This window comes from Rhincodon typus, chromosome 27 (genome assembly GCF_021869965.1).
Source record: "Rhincodon typus isolate 14 chromosome 27, sRhiTyp1.1, whole genome shotgun sequence".
NCBI lineage: Eukaryota > Metazoa > Chordata > Chondrichthyes > Orectolobiformes > Rhincodontidae > Rhincodon > Rhincodon typus.
The window spans coordinates 29,449,065-29,469,565 of NC_063358.1; the positions used below are offsets into that span (position 1 = coordinate 29,449,065).

The 20,501-nt window shown below is 43.2% G+C and overlaps 1 long non-coding RNA gene across 1 annotated transcript in view; it reads right to left on the reverse strand.

The window, feature by feature from the left end:
* LOC125486286 overlaps positions 1-9,239 on the reverse strand; it is an 11,814-nt gene extending 2,575 nt beyond the window's left edge. The window contains exons 1-2 of the long non-coding RNA XR_007264972.1: positions 9,030-9,239; positions 720-836 (exon numbers count right to left, since the gene is read on the reverse strand). This is a non-coding gene — a long non-coding RNA (uncharacterized LOC125486286). The remainder of the gene's footprint in view (positions 1-719; positions 837-9,029) is intronic.
* Between the last annotated feature and the right edge of the window lie 11,262 nt (positions 9,240-20,501).

Below are 20,501 nucleotides of genomic sequence, written 5' to 3' on the forward strand. Positions count from 1 at the left end.
AGGACAGGTTAGGGAGGCGGGGACAAGCTGGGCTGGTTTTGGGATGCGGTTGGGGGAGGGGAGATTTTGAAGCTTGTGAAGTACAGAGGAAGTCCATGGCTGCTCGGTTTTTCCTTTCACCCTTTCCAGTGAGACAGTTCCCGTTAGATAACACAGCTCTTAGCCAGCCCCTCTCTCGCACAAGCTTCAAAATCTCTCCTCCCCCAACTGCATCCCAAAACCAGCCCAGCTTGATCCTGCCCCCTTGACCTGTCCGTCCTCCCTGGACTGACCTATCCCCTCCCTACCTCCCCACCTACACTCACCTTTACTGGCTCCACACCCGCGTCTTTGCTCTGCCTGTCTCCTCTCCACCTATCTTCTCCTTTATCCATCTTCTATCCGCCTCCCCCTCTCTCTACCTATTTATTTCAGAACCCCCTTCCCCTCCCCCATTTCTGAAGAAGGGTCTAGGCCCGAAACGTCAGCCTTCCTACTCCTCTGATGCTGCTTGGCCTGCTGTGTTCATCCAGCTCTACACCTTGTTAATCCAGAAGTCTTATTCAGTTGTCTTACATTTTATGTTCATTACTTAAACTGAAAATACAGTATACAGGCTCTGCCAGATCACTGGTTTGTGGATAATATAGTGATGATGCGATATGATATAATTTATTATATAAGTTGTACATTATCATAAATTATGTACATCCTACAGAATTTTGCAAACAATGTTGTACCTTTTCATTTTTTTTTCAGTCATTGATTTTGTCCACGAAATAGGTAAGGTTTAGGGGAAACTCATAACCACAATTGCACTGGCGACCCAAACCGAAAATGTTCAGTCTCAATTGTACCTGCAACAAAAGTGAATATATTTTAAAACCTTAACACAATTATACTAATACTCAGATGAAATAAGTGATTGCATAGAATTAATGGACTTCATACCAAAGTTCAGCTCTGCTTGATAAACAGCCATCTCACTTCAGAGTGTGACATTTGAGGCTCCCAGCTTGCTCCAGACGTTCAGTATGCAATCAGATTTGACACCCTGTTACAGTACTGACATTATGGGGCTGTTTCTGCACTGTGAAGGGTGCCTGCACTACAAGTGAGGTGCTAAACTGAAAGTCAATCTGCCTGTTCTGGAAGATGTTAAAGATTCTGTAGCCTAGGTTGCAAGACACAGGTAGTTTTCTGAATGTGCTAGCCAACATTATCGCATCAAACACCAGTTGTCCGTGCTCTGGGCACTTTAACCCCAGTTTATGTATTAAAATCCTTTACCGAAGTGCTATAGTCAATGAGACAGACAAAGGAACGTAGAACTCGGTTTGCGGTTCAACTCAATTTTATTAACAAAATGTTCCTTTATTAATATGCCATGTAAGCATTTCCCAAATTCCCACAATATTTACCTTTATCTAGCTCTGTCTACTTGGGAAAGGATATTACCCACAATGATCTACATGTTTCAGCTGAGCCGTCGGAATCTCCTTCTGCTCCAATGTAGGGCTGACTCTCTTCCATGAAAGTGGGTTTCAGATGGATCAGGGTGGATCTTCTTTCTATCTCCAGGTGGTCAGAACTTTGCTGCTGGGCCTGGTCGTGTTTTCACCAAGGCTTCACTGAGGGAGTGGCATCCAGATGTACGTTCTCCGCCCCCTCCCCCAACCCCGCTAACCTCGACTTTCCGGAAAGTTTTGTGGTCTTTAACCAAAGGGGTCATGAGCCTGGTTCAAATTATCCAATAAGGTTGTTGTAACAACACCCTTAACTGTTGCCATGCTGGGAAGTGTAAAGTGTATGTTCTCAGGCATTCAAGATGCCAGAACATCTGATCGACAATTCTCAAATACACAACCCTCGGACTGACTGTAACTTGTTCCCCATGAACAATTGTAAACTCTTTGATCTTGGTTTCCACTGTTCTCTGTAGTCAATAGCTGCTGGCATTTGTTTAATTTGGCCAATTTTCTTGTCAGGCTTAAGCAGAAATTGTTGGAAAAGCTCAGCAGGTCTGGCAGCATCTGTGAAGAGAAATCAGAGTTAACGATGGCCCTTCCTCACTGGACCCAAAAACGTTAATTCTGATTTCTGTTCACAGATGCAACCAGATCTGCTGAGCTTTTCCAACAATTTCTGTTTTACAGCATCCGCAGTTTTTTGAGTTTTCTGTCAGGCCTAGTTTCTCCAGCTATGGGTCAATTTAGAATGTCCAATTTTGAACCCATGATCACTTCATCACACACCATAATAGATTAGTTGCTATGAGGGATTCTGTCTTATGTAATGACTGCTATTTGGCTACATAACAATTACTATTTTTATTGTATACAAAGTATTTTAAGATGTTCAATTTAAAAAGAATAGGGTGTTGAATAAATACGTAGATTTTAATACATTTCATACTTTTACGAACATTCTAGGAAATGTTTTATTAATAGTCATGAGCCTGATAATGAGTTCAAAACTCCATTGCCTGCAGTATAACTTGCACCCATTCGCTCAGCGACTACCTCCCACCAGGCTGTCCGAGATCTGTGGACTCCTTCAAGTCTAGACTCTTGCCATAATTTATTGCAAATACCAGAGAACCAGACCTGCAACATGAGCCTCTGGTGAGTGTATATTTTGATAATTAATCATTGTGGGAATGCCAGTAGGCACCATCCCTTACAACGTTCATATCTGAGTGAGTAAAGCCCCTGTCAGGATATGCAGTATGATGAACAGCTTTTAACAGGATTTTATCTTAGAAAAACAACTTTGCTAGGGCCATTCTTGTGCCAATCCTCACTTCAGGCAATAATGCCTGTGTGATCTGAGTGAGGAAGAGGCTGGAATTGCCACTGCGAAGCTCATGAAACCTAAGTTCAAAAGTCTGTGACCTTGAGAGAAATGCTATTTAACTTGAAATTGCATTAACACAATGAAATAAAAATCGATCAATTAAAATATTTGTCTGATTGGTGCTGTAGGTTTGTAATATTATCAACAACATCATCAAAAGTGGTCACATAGCCCTAAAAATCTGAGTATTTCTGCTTCAGGAAACCGGTCTTGAAATAGACTACACAAAGCAGATAAACTTCTTACCCGAGTTTTGAAACTGGAAGATAGAAGACTGTGCCAATATTGTCATCACTGCTCAATTTTTACGCCAATGTCATTCAACTCACTGGCAGCAATCACTGTTTTCATGTAGTCTGTCTGAGCAACAAGGGATGAACTCAAGCAATTAATTATTTGCAAAATGTTTATGGAAATGTTACAAGGAAGTGCAGGATTTTTTTTAAAGTTAAACGGGAATGATTTCAACAGAAAAGGGTAGAAATTCCGTGATCCAAAGGCAAGTGGAAAGGTGCAGAATCCCATTTGGGGGTGGTTTTGTGACTCCAGTGGTGTAGATGGTGTAGAGTTGTTGGGCATTTGCGCTGGGGAGGTGGAATTGTGATGTGATTCTGGCGGCGGTGGTGGTGAATGGAGAGGATTGGTGCAGCAGATCAAGATACAGTGCCCTCTGACAGGAAATCTACATTCCACATTACACTTGTCAAGCCTGTCCCCTGAATGTTCTGTGGCACTGGGGGCCTATTGGACACACTTTCCAGTTTCCATCACTAGCCTACTGATAAACATCCCCAATTACCTCTGCAAAATTGGACTCCTATTGTCCAAGACGGAAATAAATTATTTTGCCCATACCTTACTTCTGTCAAATTAAGACCCCTCAGAGTAGGAGAATGCACCCTAGTAGAAGGCATTCTTACTGCCTACATTCACCCCACCCCATGGGCGCACAGCAGCTGGGATTTGGGAACAGGTCCAACAGCAGTGAGGTACGAGCAATAATCAGAGATACCATGTCTCTGCCCCCTCAAATGTTCTGCAGAATTTCTCCTGAAATATTCGCTCCCTTTTGATGTAGCTTTTAAACAAACTCTCTGAGACTGAGCTTACAGTCAGGGTGGCTAATCTCAGTTTCAGATGCTACAATTCCAGAGAAGGAGCTGTTGCTGCTGGAAACTTCCTTTATGTGGGGGCTGGATAAAGTCAGAGTTGGACTCAGATTTTAAGCATCCTGTTGCACAATGGTTTTCCAATAAGCCACCTAACATGTGTGTATGTGTGTATGTGTGAGGCCTGATTGGAAACAAGGGACCTCCATTAACGTTTCATAGGCAGAACACACGTCAATTACTCAAAACTCCTTCCGAATGAATCAATACCGCACATTTGGATCTGATATAAACATGAGTAAAAGTGCACTAGGCTCACTTCACATAGGAACCTGACCACTCTACTCTTTTTATTCATGCATGAGATGTAAGCATCAATAGCAAGGCAACATTTGTTGTCCATCTCTAATTGTCCTTGGCAATAGCTAAGAATCAATCACATTGCTAAGGGGCTGGAGTCAAACATAGGCCAGATGAAGTAAGGGCACCAGTAATCCATTGCAAAAACAACATGAGGAATCAGGGATAGTAAGAACTGCGGATGCTGGAATGACAGATAACAAGGTGTAGAGCTGGATGAACACAGCAGGTCCGGCAGCATCAGAGAAGCAGGAAAGCTGACGTTTCGGGTCAGGACCCTTCTTCAGAAATGGTGGGAGGAGGGGATGGGAGCTCAGAGATAAATAGAGCGTGAAGGGGTGGGGCTGGGGAAGGTAGGTGGGATGGTGATAAGTGAGTGCAGGTAGGTAATGGTGGGGATTGGTCAGTAAGGTGGGAGGGGTGGATAGGTGGGAGAGAAGATGGACAGGTTGTATCGGTTCAAGGAGGTGGGGATGAGAGGGAAGGTTAGACATGGGATAAGGCCGGGGGTGGAGATTTTGAAACTGGTAAAATCCACATTTAGGCCTTTGGACTGTAGGCTCCCAAGGCAAAATATGAGGTGCTGCTCCTCCAGTTTGCAGGTGGCGTCATTGTGACACTGGAAGAGGCCCAGATTGACTTTTAGGACAATCGATGGTAGCTGGTTAGCAGGGCCAAATCTGGCCTTCAATTCCGGATCAGTTAAAAAGTGAATGCTATTCTGTTGGGATTTGAATCCAGGGGTTACAGAGCATTCAGCAATGACGTACTGTCCCAGTTTCTTCTCTGGCAGGCTGAGATGTTTGAAAGCCAAGTTCTACGGGACAAAAAGATTCTTAGTGGAATCTCACGAAGTGTGACTCACATTGAGTTTGGTGGAAAGATTCCAGCTGCGAGGCTGAATGAGTTTTCTTTGGCATATCTTATGAAACAAGCAATTTTTATTGCCAGTGAGCCCTCGCAGTGAGATACACATTCTGCTTCTGCCAACTTACCATGCATCGTTCACGGACGACCTCATCATTCAGCAGGGGCCTCCATAAGACCAGTATCCCTTGGGGCGGCGCCATCTTTCAAAGCCCACTGTGCACCTATAATAGTGCTAGCATCTTCAAGCTATGCAGCTTAGCCTTGAAGGGCATCAGGACAAGGGGTAGGGAAGGGGAAGCTGGCACCAGCGAGATGTACCTGGAGGCTCTTGTGGATGGAACTTTGGAGAGGAGAGGGAGTCCTCTTCCTAAAGGACTGGCAAAGTAGGCCATCCTGCCATAACATGCCAGCCTGGTCAGAGATTGCCGCCTGGAATGGTACCATCTTCAGATGGAGGACTGGGAAGCACAGAATGAGTAGGACTGGGCAGCAGTGCAGGAAGAAGGTCAATGCTCTGCTCTCTGCTGCTTCACACATAACTGTGTCACCGCACCCACCTCCCACCAACACTTATGCTCAGACACCCCCTCTGTTGCACACATCTTTCCCAATTCCACATTAATAATGCTGCAAGACCTCTGCACTGCCTCCTCACACTCTCAGAAAACTTCAACTCCCTTCTCCACATGCAATGGTCCTAACATCCATGCCAGCCACTTGCATCTCATTCATTCGCCCTCTTTATGCCTTTACAGGAGAAGACGTCCCAAAACAGGCTGAGTGAAACCAGACAGCCGAGGGTGGGTACCAGATACCTGTGCTCTCATGCCCTCCAAGGAAAGGATAAATGTCTTAGCAGGAGAAGACAAGGTCTGCTCCTGTGAGGATGTGGAGACATCCATGTCCTGATACTTGAGTAAGTACCATTTGTAATCCCACTGCGATGGTCACATTAACCAGGCATCAAACACCACCACTAACTGCTGACCACAACGCCTTCTGCCCCTATGTCTTACATCTACCCAAGGACCAGTCCATCTACCACAGAGGAGAGTTCCTCGTCCTACCTGGCTCATTGTAGGGAAGCATTTGAGGGATCATTGCCTGCACTGCCCACCTGTCCTTTCCTTCCCCCAGTTCTGCCTTCACCTGGCCCTTTTTTCTATTTGGCCGCAAATTTTTGTGAACACTGGTGACAGGCCGACCGTGACCCACCCCCTCGAGCAACCTGACCTGACCAGCCAGTACTGGCCCTCACCTACCCAGACCTCTACCTGCTGCTCCCAACCATGACTATCCTCCCCCAGAACTGGCCCCTATGGAGACAAAGGACAGGCTGTGACCCAGTCCCTGCAGCAGGTAGGCACAGACCCTCTGTACAACACCACTCCAACTGGGCACACAACTATGGCCGAAGCCAAGGACTGCCCTTGACTACAAATGCTGGGCTCCCCCCCACCCCACCGACTGACAGGTGCTTCACGGCCTTCGCTGTGGACCACTGCCCGAAGACTTTGAGATATGTCCCACTGCTTGCTGCAGATGCTATGTGTTTGGCACAAACATGGAGGCCATGTGGTGCAGGTGTTAGAGATTCACGGCACACTGCTGTACAAGATGTGCTCACCCTCGACTAAGGATTGCTGCACAGCAGGACCGACTGCCTGTTTGCCGAACTAGGCCAATTGCCAATTCAAACAAAGCGTACCAGAGCAGGGCAAGTCATAAATGCTGAGGGTGTGTCAATAGGCACTAGGTGAATGCTGAGAGAGCAAGGGAACAGCCCCCTTAGGCAGGCTGGTCTACGCTGGGTATCTTGGATTCACTATGCAATACCTGTACCCAATGTGGCCATACACTGCTGACGGCTGGCGTGACTCCATGACCAGTCTGCCCTTGTAGGGCACAGTGCCAATGCATTGAAGGATGCCAAGATGGTGGCAATGCCTACGTGGAAATGAAATGGCAGTATCCGTGGTGGTAGAGTACAAGTGGCTGGTGCTAGGGGGAGCTGGGGGGTCCCTGTTCTCCTGGAACAAGTAGCAATTTGTAACCCGACAAGACCTCACCCTGGTCAAGATTTTCCGATGGTTAGTTTGTACCGTGAGTTCAGTAAGATCACAACCTGTGACTGTTAACAAGCCGCTTACCAAGCAACAATGAGGATCAATTGGTAACTTGCAGCTCCCTGGTGGGAGTCTCACTACACCGTGTGAGTAAAAGGGAGGAAGTTGTCACAAGATGGTCACAGCATCGAAATGACCATCTTGCCCGATTCTACTGCTCATCTAACCATAGACCTGGCTGTTTAAATCCTGATCCCACCTTCTGTGTTACTGCTCTGTCTTGTAATAGAGTCTAGTAATATGGAAATGGAGTTAAGCTGATACCATACAATAGGACCAACACATTAAGTACTGACATCCTTTCACTCAAAAACACTTCATCAAGTGACACTCTTTCCAAGGTTTCTTTTGTTTTCACTTCCAGTGACATGATTTTGGAACTGCATTTGGGATCTTCCTCAACACTGTTTGGTAAGAAAGAAGAGATAGTAGGAACGGCAGATGCTGGAAAATCTGAGACAACAAGGTACAGAGCTGGATGAACACAGCAGGCCAAGCAGCATCATAGGAGCAGTAAGGCTGACATTGCGGGCCTAGACCCTTCATCTTCTAAGGATGCCTACCCTGAAGAAGTTACCCTCCTCCCCTGATGGAAGGTCTAGGCCCGAAACGTCAGCCTTACTGCTCCTATGATGCTGCTTGGCCTGCTGTGTTCATCCAGCTCTGCACCTTGTTGTCTCTTGGTAAGAAAGAATATGTTTTTGTTCTTGCAGTTAAAGCATCCAGAAATCAAAGGGCTAATAATGCACTGAGAGGTGTGTGTCAATAGAATCTTTGTATTCAGCTGATGCCTACCTGGCACACACTCAGCATGCATTCCTTGCCCTGCCCTTTGATGATTAAAAGGCAGGAAATTGCTGGTTCATCTACAAGTTGGGACAGTGCTATTGTCATTTACAAAGCATTTTCTGTTTATCTCTATACCAACCAAACAAACCAGCTGCAGGGACCAAGGATGTTTTAGTTCCCAAAACAATTTACATGGCATGACTCTGACAAATAGACATGTATAAGGAGTCCCACCTTTTCCCTTTTATGCAAAGCTGAGACTAGATCTCTCTACATGTCAATACACCACCCTGTGAATCTTTTCCACTTCAAAAACAGAATTGAGAAATTAGTCGGAAATATGTGGTATTTGGACTTCTCCTGGAAACACCAAAATATTCCATAACCTGTCATTTAACATATTTCCATGATATCACTGCAAACATTAAGGCATTCACTGTTCAAGCACAGTGGGAAATCACAGAATTGTTACAATGCAGAAAGTGGCCATTCATCCCATCCTGCTTATACTAATGCTATTAACTTGTTCTAATCTCCTGCCTTTTCTTCATTACCTGCACACCTAATAATCACACAATGCTCTCTTGGATGCCTCAGTTGAACTTGCCTCCACCACATTTCAAGGCTGTACACTCCATACCCTAATTCCTCGCTGTGTGAAATGGAGCAAATGAAGACAAAGATAGGACTTTCAGCAGCATTTAATTTAGGAGGAAAGGCTGAAATACAAATGTACCAAAAAGACAGGCAGGAAATGATCAGCCGGTCAATCAAATCGCATCGTGACCAGACATATTCTTAATCCCCCAACACATTCCATGTAACCTCTCGGTAATGACTAGATTAGCAACAAACCAGAGCCAATAAAGGGAGCAAGTACTCTGGGATAAGTCCTCTGAGCCCCTCAAGCGATCAAAACAACTCCTGGAAATCACTTTACCTTCTGTATGCACTGCCAAACTTGTCAAGCGATCTCCAACTCCTGTAAAATCTTTCACTTAAGCAGGGATTAAGGTTTCTCAGTGTAAATGTTAAACTGGTATTCCACCATCCACATTTGTGAGCATAAACTCTTCTGTCATAGCCACAAATTTTGTCTGCATTTCACATCAGGGCACATGCGTTGAACCTGCTCTCCCCCCGACAACAGGGTTCCCTGAACATCATCTGATTTGAATAATTATTCCACATTCTAAGTCTTGATTGCGCCATACGTTGTCAATGCGGAGCCCTGAGGCAGAAGATATCCCGTACAGCAGCCGTCGTAACTGGAAGGAGCACTTGCCCTTCCTGTGGTGAGAGAGTGAGCCATTTGAGAGTCGTTCCTCCTGCCTTTCGGAAGATGGCAAAGAAGTATTCAAGGTCAAAAGCTGGAGGGAGAACTCAACCGTTCACAGAAAGGACACGGTAGCTTACGATGAGGCATGAAAAATGCTGCCAACTTTGGATCGAATGCATTAGGTTTACAGTTAGATAGAAACATAGAATCCCTACAGTGCAGATGGAGGCCATTTGGCCCATTAAGTCTTCAATGGCCCTCCAAGAGCAACATACCTAGAACAAACCCCTCTGCCCCAATTTACCATAGCTAATTAACTATTTACCATGGCTATTCCACCTAACCTACACATTCCTAGACACTACAGGCTAATTTAGCATGGCCAATCCACCTAACCCGGCACATCTTTGGACTGTGGAAAGAAACCGGAGCACCCAGAAGAAACCCGTGCAGACACAAGGAGAATGTGCAAACTCCACACAGACAGTCACCCAAGGCTGGAATCAAACCCAGATCCCTGATGCTGTGAGGCAGCAGAGCTAACCACTCTGCCACCTATCTGCCATCTCGCAGAAACTTAGCTTTTCAAACAAGTTTGTTAAGGTTGCTGTCTTGTGATCTGGAATATCTGGCATACGCTTTCCCAGTTGCATCCTCTCAGGGAAACAATTTGACTTGTCCTAAACCATCACATGGCAACCCCTGTTCATATGTCTCATGCTTTCCTCATTCCCAGGGAGCCTGACACTGATGATAAGGCTTCCACCAACAATCTATTAGTACTTGTGTTCTTTCAACTAGGAGTCAAAGCAGAGAAAAAGTAGCTGTGTGGGGCGCCCATACGCTATGGGAGAAGCAGCTGCTGGAAGGAGAGATCTCTCTGTGATGCAGGGGAGAACATGATCAAAATTCTAACCTTAAAAATGAGGTCAACAGAGTGGTGGAACTCAAGGAACGAAAGCTAATTGAGCAAGTAATTTTACAGCTAAATCTAGTTTATAACTTATGAGACTATTAAGTTTAATGTTTAACTAGTTAATCAGATCTGTGAATAAAATTAAAATTAATGAGTTACAGGATACCAACATGAAAGGCTACTGAGTTTACAATAGATTAAAATCTTACATATGCAAAGAATAGGAGCTAAGTAAATAGTGACATAAAGGAGCTGATAAACCAAAACAAGGAGCAGAGCGGAATTGAAGAGTGGGAATTGAAACCGTTTGAAAAGAGACCCTAATTTTAATTAAACAAATGAGGCAAGGAATGGCAAGAAGCACTGCAGTTACTTTATATGGCCATTGATAGAGAGCTTCATTATTCCAGAAAACCACAGCTGCAATCAGCATTATGAGAGACGTCAGCCTCTTGAGTTGTACAATTGGAGTCCTGTGGTGCAGAAAAGAATGGGCCACAGAGAGGGTTCTGTTACACATAAATCCACGGGGTAGTTACCATACCTTGGTACAGGTCAGGTAAGTGATCAGGAACAGAAGGGTGTGATGCTGCCAGTTGGGCAAGTATGGAGCCCCTGGCTAGAATGTTGTGGACCGTTGGCCTATTGACCTTACAGTGCATAGTTCTTGTTGCCCATGTAGATGAGCGCAAAGTCTACAAGGTGGAGGTAATTGGCACCATGATACAGGTAACTCTTCCAATGTATAGAATGAAGAAGAAAATGCAAATGACAGGAAATTGCATGGTAAATAGATGGATTCTGTGCACTGCAGCCACATCCAGGACTCCAAACATTTGTATGCCTGCCAGGTGAAAAGTTTGTGAACAACTCCTTGTGGCTGGAAAAGTATTAGAAAAGCGACAGGGAAGGATCCCACTGTTGTACTTCACATAGAAATCAATTGAGTAGTTAGAACTAGGAACGGGGTGCTGCTGAGAGAACTGAAGAGGCTAAGGTCATAATTAATATGTGGTGAATCAAAAAACAATAATTCCTGGGTTGATATTTGACACAGGGATAACAGAATAGATAACACAGAACACATGAAAAATGCTGCTATGTTTGGGTTGAAAGCATTGGGTTCACAATCAGGTAGAATCATAGAATCCCTACAATGCATATGGAGGCCATTTGGCCCATCAAGTCTGCACTGACCCTCCAAAGAGCAACATACCCAGACCAAACACCAACCCCCCCCCAATTTACCATGGCTAATTAACTATTTACAATGGCTAATCCACCTAACCTACACATCCCTAGACACTGCAGGTTAATTTATCATGGCCAATCCACCTAATCCTGCACATCTTTGGACTGTGGGAGAAAACCGGAGCACCTGGATGAAATCCACGCAGACACACGGAAAATGTGCAAAATCCACACAGACAGCTACCCAAGGCTGGAATCAAACGCAGATCCCTGGCTCTGTGAGGCAGCAGTTCTAACCACTGTGCCATGTAGCAGAAGCTTAGCTGCCCATGTGGCAGAATAGAAGGTTAAATGTGTGGCTGAAAGAGTGTTGTGGTATGCAGGGCTTTGGGGCTTCATGGGATACTGGTGCCAGTGCCAAGAAAGGGAAACTGTACCATTGCAATGTGTTCCATTTCACCCAGGCTAGTTGTGGTCTCCTGCCAATTTCAAGAAACAGAACCTCAAGCTAACAAATGTGTGGGCAGTTTGAAAAATCGTAAAGTGGTAAATTCAAGAGCACTAAGGGAAGCATCCAGATTGGAGGTTGGAGTATCAATTTGGGTTCAAATAGCGGGATTGGTCAGAAAAAGACACTGACAATGGTAATGAGACATTAGTGATGAAAGAAGTTATTTATAATTTGTAACAAACATACATTCTCTTAAAATATTAAAATATACACACTAGAATCATCCAATTGTATTTAAAAGATGAACGTAAAAGTACTAATAAACTAATGTTGCTGAGAAGTGTAATACACTTGAGGATTGGAAGGATTTTAAAATTCAGCCAAGGATGAACAATAAATTAATGAAGAAAGAAAGTTTGAGAGTAAACTAGCAAGTGGCTATAAAACTGAATATAAAAAAAGGTAAATAAAAGGGAAAGTTAGTGGAAGTGTGGGTCCCATAAAGTCAGAGACAAGAGAAATGCTAAAGAGGGATTGGAAATGGCAGAGACATGAAACAAATATTTTGCATCTGTCTAGACAGTATAAGATACAATGAAAAGTCTGGGAAGAGTAGGGAACCAAGAGGCTAGTGAGAATGAGGAACTTAAAGAAATTTATATCAGTAAAGAAATAGCACTGGGGAACTGAATTAAAAGCCAACAAGTCTCAAAGATGTGATAGCCTACACCGCGAGGTTTTAAATGAGGTGGATACTAAGTCTGGAGTTACATTGATTTTGATCTTCCAGATTTCTTAGATTCCAGAACTGTTCCTATGAATTGGAAAGCAGCAAATGTAACCCTCCTAAACAAGAAAGAAGTACAGAAAAATATGTGCCTACAGACCTGGTTGCCTGATCAGCATTAGGGAGAATGCTTGAGTCGATTAAAAAGGGAGCATTTAGAAAATCATACTCAATTAAGCACAGTAAACATAAATACCTAAAATAAGGGAAGGTAATAGTACTGTGGTAATAACACTGGGATTTTAATCAAGAGGCTCAAACTAATAACCTGGGGCAAAGGTTCAGATCCTACCTTGGCAGTTGGCAAAATGTAAATTCAATTAATAAAAGATGCAACTGAAAACTAGTTTACCAAAAGCCCATGTGGTTCACTGGAATTTAGAAAGCTCAGTTGACTGAATCTGGGGATAAGGAGGGATTGAGTAAGACTAGCCCAATATTCACTGGAGTTTAGAAATGATTTGATAATATTGAAGTGCTTGACAGGTGAGATGCTGAGAATCTCTGGGCTAGAAGATTAATAATTAACTTGTTGAATAATGGATTTGGCTCAAAACACAGAATGATCTACTCCTGCCCTTAGACTAATGTTTAGACATAAATTTAGCAGGGTGAGTTTAGCAGCCAATTTTGTGGCAATAGCAGAACTCAGGTTTCAGTCAACACTTCACCAATGTCTATGATTGCAGAAAGAGTAACCCACTATAACAATTAGCTGTGGGCTGTGAGACAGCAAACCTCTAGCTCCCAGCCAGCCTTCACATTTGTAGTATGATAATGCAATAGAAACAAAACAAACTAACATGATATAGCACAGTTAACAACCTCAGGAATGTCATCAAATTTCTCATAGCACAGTAAGTAATGTTGCCATGTTTAAACACAGCAACCAATTTGTACAGAATGAAGTCCCATAGATACCAATGAGAAAATAACCAATTAATCTACTTTACTGATGTTGCTGAAAGGAAAAGTTGGGCAGAACCTCACTGCTATTCTTTGGTAAGTGCAATGGGATCTCTTATAATAACCCAAAGAGCACTTACAGTTTTAGTGCCTCATCCAAAAGAACGGCATAACACTCCCTTAGTACTGCATCAATATGTCAGTACGTTTTGTGCTAAATCTTTTCATTTTCTGGCCTCTAATTCTTGATTCTTCCACCAATGTGAATAGTGAATACCACAATCAAATCTCCTCCACTCTTTGTACTTATTGAAGTTTCTCATCCCTGGGATGCACCCCTCTCCGGATATCAATTTTATTAATGATGACTGTGAATCCGTTGCTGATTGTTGGAAAAACCCATCTAGTTTACTAATGTCCTGTAGGGAAGCAAACTGCCATCCTTGCGCTACATGTGACTCCACACCCACAGCAATGTTGTTGAGTCTTAACTACCCTCTGGGTAATTAGGGATGGCCAATAAATGCTGGTCGGCCAGTGACACCCTCATCTCGTGAGCGAATTAAAAAAGCAGTGTCTAATTATGTGAAATACAAATCCTGATCACAAACAATCTTGTCTCTGTCATTGGTCATTATAGATTGATCATAGCCATCTCTGTGAAGCAGAAGCAATCTCACACAAGCCTAGAAGTGGCACCTGGAGGCCACGATTCACAAAGACAATCCAAGATCTCAGAGGTTATCACAAGAACACAGAGCTGATTTCCTCTCACCTTGAACTGTAAATATTCACCAATATGCTGCCTTGCTTAAGTGAGGTAGGAGGTCTGGGATGTGGGGACAACCGTGAGTAATCCTACCACACTTACAATCTCCTTGTGCAAAATAAAACAAAGATTCTGATGAAGAATCACTGAACTTAAAAACTGTTTCCTTCCCAAAGATGCTGCCAGATCGATTGAGTTTCATCAGCAATTTCTGTTCTTGCACAATCTCCTACTGTATTTGCACAGCATGACTGGTGCTGCTCTCATTGAAATGAGATCAAAGGGCCCTCTGAAGGTCTTCGTGGCCCACTATTTTGGAATCCTCCATGTCCCACCAAATGGAGGACTATGCTAAACTGCCATTCGTGTATGATGCAAATACTCACAGCTCACATTACAAAGGAACAGTTCAGTTTCTGATACTCTCCACGCTGGTTCATTGGAACCATGGCCAAGATCCAGCCTCAGTAGGGATTTTTGTCACTGTGGCCATGGGAAGGCACAGAGAAATGGAGGGGGAACAGATGTATCAGCAAGCGGAGAATCTGCACCAATCTCCAGCCACTGCCAAACAATCTCCACAAGAAGATGTCTCAGCTGAAGATCTCCTCAGCACACAGAGTGTGTACAGGAGTCTGCGATCCTCAAAGCCATTCCCACCAACTGACTGAGACACATTTTCACCGCATATTGCGGATGTCCTGGGACACCATCCCAGAACTGTGCCCACTATTGGAGCAGGACCTGTGATCTGAAGGGGTCATCCTTTTCCAGTAGCCATCAAGGTGATAGGTGCATTAAACTCTTATGGAACTGGCTACTTCCATGGATCCACAGGGGTTTGTGTAGGATCTCTCAATCCCCAACCCACGCATGCATTAAGGCTGTAACTGATGTAATTTCTGCCTGATCACATCGCTTCATATTGTTTGCCCAGGAAGAGATCAGTGCCAGCCCAGACAGAAGGCTTTACCAACATAGTTGGCTTTCTCCAGGTGCAGGGCTCTATAGACTGTACACACATTGTGTTGAGAGTGCCATTAAACACAGCAGGTGTCAACAGCAAAAAGAATTCCATTCCATCAAAGTACAAGACATCTGTGAACATTTTACCAGACCTTAGACATCTGTGCCAGGTACCCTGGGAGCTGCCATGAAGACAGAACTCATCTGAAAACTCTCAAATTCCTGATTGGTTTCAAGGACTGGATGTCTTACAAGGACGTGGATTGCTTCAGTGTCTAACTCAACTAACTCCAGGGGCAAACTGGAATGCAAATGGTCAATTTGAGGCCTTTACCTCCATCCAATTGATATGCTTTAAAAGGAATGGATAACCTACACCCTGTGTCAAGATTGACATTAATGCAAGTGCACATATCACCCCTTTGCTCATTTTCCGTGAGATGCACTCAAGAACTGACACAATGTCGCACAGCCCACACAATAACCTAATTGCTTACAATAGGTCTGACATGCCATGAATCGGTATTATCCATCTTAAATGTCAGCAAGGCTCCTCAGGTCAGTCAGTTGAGCCTTTTACCTGTTAATACAGCAGAACATTAAAGATTCCAGACCACAACATCATGTCTATCCATGGCTTGACCAACCCCTACCCAGACAGGTTTGATTCTATTACAACCTTAAAAGCGAACCAATATGTGAAAATTATGTCCAGCCCAGGATTGACCTTCCTCATAAGTGCAACATTGGCATTCAGAATGAGATCAAATTGGAATTGAATTCCATGGTATAAAACAACATCATTGACAAAGTTGAGCATCACACCTATTCGTACTCTACATTACCTCTGTTTCAAAAAAAATGACACTATATGTATTTGCTTAGATCCAAGGTGATTGAACATTGCCCCAAAATGTTGTCCCTGCAAAATATCCACGCTGGAGGAACATAATCCTCAAGTTCTCAGGTGCCAAGTATTTTTCAAAGCTCAACACTGAGAATGCATATTGATCCATACTTCCTTCCCAGAGTCACAGGAACTGATAACTTTGAGAATAACCTTCAGTAAATATTGTTTCCACATTTCCATTTGCAATATCCATTAACCAGAATGTGTTCCAAAAATATATGGATTATATCATTGAGATTCTAACAGGTTGTGTCTGTATTGCAAATAACATTATATCTCACAGGAAAACTAAACACTAGCATAATACAAGCCTTCATCAGCTCATGGCAGCAAAGGTATGGAAGTATGGTCTTGTTTCAAGAGTAACAAAAGCCAAATCAACTTAAGGCAAAGCTCGTTCTTAAGATCAATCCACTCCTGAACTGGTGTTCAACCTGATCCTATCAAAACAGAAAACATGCAGATGGTGCCTACACAATAAGACGTAGGTGCCTTACAAAGTTTGCTTGGGTTCATCAAACTTTTATCCCCACAAAATCTGAATTTCGTAACTAAAATCCTCGTCTTGGTCTTACCTGCAATGATACACCATATGTGCAACAGGAAAATCGCCAACAGATTTGTTAGGTTTTATGTTATCCAGCAAATGTCTACTTCAATATGATGATCCCTCCAGACTTTCACTTTAGAAACAGGCGCATTCCAAAATGGCCATGGAGCATGTGTTTTAAAGGGTGACAAGATTGTTTGGGTCCAAATTTCTTAGAATTCCTCAAGCAAACTACTCCAACAAAGAAAGGGGAACTCTTGCGTTAGTTTTTGGAACACAAAGATTCCACACGCACCTATTTCACGATCATTTCATTGATCATAACAACTACAAAATATTCCAAATGATCTATCAAAAACCTCTCACAAATGCACTTCCATGACTACCATGTCCAGTTATGAAGATCTAAGGGAATGACGTTGACCTACTAAAGAAATCAGGCTGACAGTTGACTAATTCCTAATGCTCTGAGCTGACTGCCAAATCCCACTAAGAACAAAGATATTGTTTAGACCTGCAAGGGGATGTTATCAAACCTAAGTTAGAAAATAGTCTCCATAATCTGGTCATAACAAAGCAGAGCAAATTCAGGAAGCTACATCTGAGGATATCCAGCTGCAATAGCTAGGGATGATCATCATCAGTGGATGGCCCAAACATATTCAACAGGCCTCTGAGCAAGCACATTCTAAGATGAACTATGACTGTCAAGGAATGTAATTTTCAAAGTCAAACAAATGATTATTCCACAAGATGTGCACCAAGAGATATACGTGACCATTTATACATTGGTCACATAGGCACAGAAAAAGCCAAGAGATTGGCACATGAATTCATCTATTGTCCTGCATCAATTAGGACATCCATCAACTTGATCAAGTCATGTGAAACATGTCAATTTCATTGGCGTCAGCAGTCTGAAATCCACATGATATTCCTTCTAAGTCATGATGCAGGATTGTAACTCATATTTTTCATGTCTAAAGACATGACCACATTCTGGTAAGTGACGATTTCACCAAATTCCCTTTTGTGAGATAAATGAAAGATAGCACTCATGCAACAGTTTTCTCATGCATTTACCATCATACTCAGTACGTTTAGTGTTTTTCTGCAAATTATATCAGACAACTGTCACCAGCACACAATTCAAGTTCATGCAAGAAATTTGATCTTCAATGTGTTACCTCTTATTTTCCCTTTCCTCAGTCTAATGGTATCATAAAATGCACTGTTTATATGATAAAATCCATGATCATTACATGGAAAGAAACTTGCCAATAACTAATGTTAAATCTAATATTACTTATCTCGGCAATGGTTTACCTCTACCAGCAACTTTCAAGACTGGAGGACAGATGCATCTAGTTCTTCCGTTACACAATGTATCATTGGAAAGAAAGGAGAAAATGGTACATGAGCCTGATCAACAAGTATGCAAAGGCACCGCAACTTGAGCCAGGACAAAGCATCAGTGTTCAAGATCTTTGCATGAGTATGTGGTTTGTGGAAAGTTGGTATAAGAAAAGTCTAGCTTTGGGCCAGGCGGCACAGGTTCAAGTCCCACCTTCCCCTGACACATCATAATGTTTCTGAACAGGTTGACTAAAAATCTCTGCAATCTTCAAACGGCACTTCTTTGGTTCCTGACTTTCAGCTGCAGAATGGCTGAATGTATTTGGCATTGAGAAATGATAAGATGCCTCCGTGAATAGCTTCAAGTAACTGTGATGACAGAAGATGGTGAAATTGAAATTGAAATTGAAATTGAAATTGCGAAAACGCTGAAGAAATGATACCTTCACTAGATCCACCAAATTTATTGAGAAGGGTATCATCTCCCTAAGCCATTTTGCTGAGCATCAAGCACTGAAAACTCAGAGCCAGCTTCATTAGACATGTTTTTCGTATGCCTGACACTATATTCCTGAGGCAACTACACCATTGTTGTGGTAGAAGACTCTCAGGAAACCAGTAGAAAGGTTTTGGGGATATCATAGAATCCCTACAGTGCAGAAATAGGACATCCAGCCCCTCCAAAGAGCATCCCACCCAGACCCATTCCCCTACCCCTGCATCTGTCATGTCTAACACACCTAACCTAAACATCCCTGGACACTATGGGCAATTTAGCATTGCCAATCCACCTAACCTGCACATCTTTGGACTGTGGGAGGAAACTGGAGCACCCAGAGGAAACCCACGCAGACACAGGGAGAATGTGCAAACTCCACACAGACAGTCACCCCAGGCTGGAATCGAACGCGGGTCCCTGGTGCTGTGAGGCAGCAGTGCTAACCACTGAGCTGCCCATCTTTAAGGAGGTGAAACATATCTGTCACACCATGGAGACCATGGCTTGTGACCCACCAAACTGGAGCAGGCTCATTCAGAAGGCACCAAACAATTGGAACGCTGTCAGAAATGAGCTAAGGGAAAGTTAAGATGTTGACGTGAGTTCACAAAACCTCCAAACAACCCACCTACCCAACCCTTCAAGGGCCACCTGTACTTCGTGGGGAAGAATTTACAGATCACACATTGGACTTATCAAGTACCTCAGAAATCATTAAACCAAAGTGAAGAATTCAAGTCATCCGTAATCCTAAGCAAGCACCCAACAGATATGCAACAGCACCATCAGCAGGAAAGCAACAGTATCATAACACAGCATTTTTCTTCAAAAGGTTACATTTATGTAGCATCTTTCACATCCTCAGGGCAATTGATAAAGCTTCTGTCTGATGAAGCGTTCTGAAAACATAGCTACATTTTGAATGTGTCAGCCAACATGTAATCAGTAGGTTCCATGAATGGAAATGAGATAAATAACCAGATTATCTGTTTTATTGGTGGAGTTGGCTGCACAGGTTGGGGGAGAGGTGATTAATCAAGGAGAATGCCCTTGCTTGCCATTGGAAGGTATTTTTAATATTCACTTGAGAATTACAGATTATTTTGTAATTGAAAAATAGACCACTTGCCAATGCAGTGCCCCATCATTACTGCACTGACTATGAACTGGGATTATTTGTTCAATTCACTTATCAAGCCCTCAACCTACTGACTCAGAATTGAAATTGCTATTCATGAGGTAACTGGGTAAATTACTTACTCATTTTTGACCCTCCTTGTTCATATTTTCCATACAAACAATTTACTGATTTTACTTCCTCAAAGACATCAAGAGTAATTTGCGGTGAAGGTATTTTCTGATCAACCTGTTCTGATCACACCCCTGGAGCTGGTGATACTTGAACCCAAACCTGCGCCTCCTGGTCCAGATGTAGGATCACTACCATGGTGCTACAAGAGCACTACCAATTCAGGGTGAAGTTATGTCCTAAGCAACCTGGTCAGAGATGTTATTGTACAACTCTGGAGCTGGTGGGCCTTGGACACAGACCTCCTGGTTCAGTGGGAGGGTCACTATTATTGCACAACAGCCACCATACAACAGCCACTCTGTTCAGAGAGGTTATGACACTTAAGCAGATGGGACTTGAAACTTCTGGTTCGGAGATAGGGACACTACCACTGCTCCACAAGAATCCTCAGTTCAGTGAACTTTATAGTTTAAAATGAATGATGCCTGTGGACCTTGTTAATCAATTGCAGCAGGTAGACTAGATGTCACCAAGTTTCTGAACCTCAGCAAGTTGGACTCAAAGTTGATCACCAAAGGCC